The sequence below is a fragment of the Hemibagrus wyckioides genome, linkage group LG07, assembly GCF_019097595.1.
Source record: "Hemibagrus wyckioides isolate EC202008001 linkage group LG07, SWU_Hwy_1.0, whole genome shotgun sequence".
NCBI classification, from domain to species: domain Eukaryota; kingdom Metazoa; phylum Chordata; class Actinopteri; order Siluriformes; family Bagridae; genus Hemibagrus; species Hemibagrus wyckioides.
Window position 1 is genome coordinate 14,042,707 of NC_080716.1, and position 3,247 is coordinate 14,045,953.

A 3,247-nucleotide genomic window follows, 5' to 3' on the forward strand; every position below is an offset into this window, starting at 1 on the left:
TTAGAAATATGCAAATTTATCAGTTGATAATACTAGCAATACATGTACCTACCTTATAAACAAATTGTGTGTATGTATATAGTTACAAGTACTGTATGCATTTATTGTTCATGAATGTATTATCTCTTCAGTTCTCTGAGGTCTAACGAGTCTTAATAGTCCTTCTTTTGAAAATCATCAAATAATTAGCTAAACAGCTCACTTGCCCATGTTAGCTGGATGTTTTTATGCTATTCCTCTCAGATAGTCGGTCATAACTTTAACATTCACAATTTATTAAATCTGATATTCCCACTGCTCACTTATTGTCTCTCTTGTTAATTAAACTATATTTTTTGTGACATGTAAGTGTGCTAACTGACTACAATAACTTTAACAAGTTTAACTGGCCTTAAATTTTGAATCTTTAATTCCACAGTGGAATTGTGCAGAATTCAGCCAGCTTAGTGGAACTGATAATGACTAGATTGGTCAAGGTACACAGTTCAAGGTTGGCTCCATTGTTGAAAGTCTTAGAATATTCAGTTTCTCCTGGTCTTTTCTGTGTCATTAAAATACTCTGGGACTCAGATCTGTGACTCCTGTTTTGCTGTGAATAGATTTAGTTGAAGTAAAAGAACCAAGGTTACTGGGAACAATTCTCTGCTTCCTGAGGTTTCTGTGTGTGTGTGTGTGTGTGTGTGTGTGTGTGTGAGTGTGTGTGTGTGTGGCTGACTGCCAGGCCTATTTCACACACAACTAAACTATTACTTAATTACCTGTGAAAGTGAGAGTAGAGAAAAAACAGTATTTTAGATTAGCCTTGGATATTGAGAGCATTGCAAAGGCTTTGTCTTAATATTAACTTCAGCATCCCCATCACCATTAGTCGCTAGTTACAAGCAATGAGCCAGCTGCTGTTATGTAGCTTGTTAGAAATGCCCAGGTGGCATAATTACCTGTGTCAATGGCAATGATTGTCTTCTGTATTAGCTGATCCATCCTAATATAATAGCAGAGCCGGGAAAGGACTCGAGAAGATTTAAAGACTGTGGTAATTCTGCTATGCAAATAATAGCATTTATTTTGCCTAGACAGGTTGTTTTCCTAAATCAGGTTGATTATGTTTCCTTAGAGTGTGGCACCTGTCATGTCAGGACTAATACAGGACACATCCAGCTGCAAGAGCATTAGTGAGGTCAAGCGCTGTTGTTGGGTTGAGGAGGCTGGGGCTGCAGATGGTGTTCCAGTTCATCCCAAAGATGTTCATTAGGGTTGGGGTCAAGGCTCTTCCAGAACAATCTTGGCAAACCATTTCTTCATATACCTTGATTTGTGCACAGTGGCACTGTCACACTGGAACAGGTATGGACCCTTAGTTCCAGTGAAGTGAAATTGTAAATCTACAGCAGACAAAGACATTTTATAAAGTTGTGTGCTTCCAACTTTGTGGCAACTGTTTGGGTTTTTAACCTTTGGCCGTGTAATGTATATTTAATGCGAAATGCCCCTAAAACAAGTTTTTCTTTATATTATTCATACAATATAGCAGCAATAAACACTTGTTTCCTTGCCAGACTATTTTTTTCAAGGTAATGAGAAAAACCCCCACAGCTTACTGTGTTACCAAGATTCTTCCATGGTCCTTTCTGACTATTACCAAGAGCTCACACTGGAGATTATTTCCAAATCTGTTAACTATTTTGCTGTTATGAAAAATGAATCAACACCTTTTCACAAATAAAAATAAATTAATCAATATTACAATTTTATCAAATACTATCATTTATTTTATTAAATATTTTATTAAATATTAATATCTTTTATTTAAAAAAATATTATTATAACAGAATATTTGTACTCTATGTTTCTGAGACCTGAGTTATTTAAATATATTTAGTCAGGTAGAGATACTTTTATCCAAGGTAGTGTACATGTACAGGCAGAAAATAATCGAGCTGTTACAGGAGTTGATGATGATACAGTGCTGTGAGACAAACAAGTGCAAGAATTACAAAAGAAATATAACACAAATACACACACCTAAAGACAAGGGGTGGGGTGAGTGCTCAAAATTAGAAATAAACACTTTTACACATACAAAGTGCCAAAACAAAACATGACGACAAAACAAGTGATAAGTAATACTGCAAACAAACCATAGCACCCTCATACACATAGAGCCACAACTATATGAGGGTTCAGCGTTTCCCTGAGGTAAACCTGGGGGAAGTATCAGGGTCAGAGAGGAGGGGTGGTTTAGAAAGTACTTGAGCTTTAGGTACTGTTTGTTACTAGCTAGCAGAAAAAAACATTAAACAGTTAGCAGGAAAGGAGAGTCTTTGCTATGCTTCCTGCATACATGCTTTAACCTGGTAGTATTTATAGGTACACCGATTAGGCATAACATTATGAGCACTGATATATGAAGTGAATAACACTGGTTATCTCCTCATCATGGCACCTGTTAGTGGGTGGGATCTATTAGGCTGCAAGTGAACATTTTGTCCTCAAAGTTGATGTGTTAGAAGCAGGAAAAATGGGCAAGTGTAAGGATTTGAGTGAGTTTGACAAGGGCTATATTGTGATGGCTAGACGACCGGATCAGAGCATCTCCAAAACTGCAGCTCTTGTGGGGTGTTCCCGGTCTGCAGTGGTCAGTATCTATCAAAAGTGGTCCAAGGAAGGGACAATGGTGAACTGGCGACAGGGTCATGGGCGGTCAAGGCTCACTGATGCACGTGGGGAGTGAAGGCTGGCCGGTGTGATCCGATCGAACAGACAAGCTACTGTTGCTCAAATTGCTGAAGATGTTTATGCTGGTTCTGATAGAAAGGTGTCAGAATACACAGTGCATGACGGGTCAGGACTGTTTTGGCAGCAAAAGGGGGACCCACACAATATTAGGCAGGTCTTAATGTTATGTGTGTCAGTGTATATGCCCATGTGTGATAGAGAGTGGTAATGGAGAAGGTACTCATGAATACTATACATACGGGCATCAACAGCCAAACAATACAATTAAAAGCAAAAGTTAAATAAAGGACTTTTTGTAAAATAAACCACAGCAGCACAATAACATCGTGTAATCTCGACACAGTGCTCTTTTCCTGTTCTTCTTTCATTTAATGAAATATGACATTTAAACAGAACCACGTCAAGTGTATAAAAATGTATTTTTGAAGTCCAGTGGAATATTTTCTTCACGAATTGACCACTCTGTTCTCAGCAGAGCCCCTAGTGGCCGATGCGGAAACTGCAGCGGGAA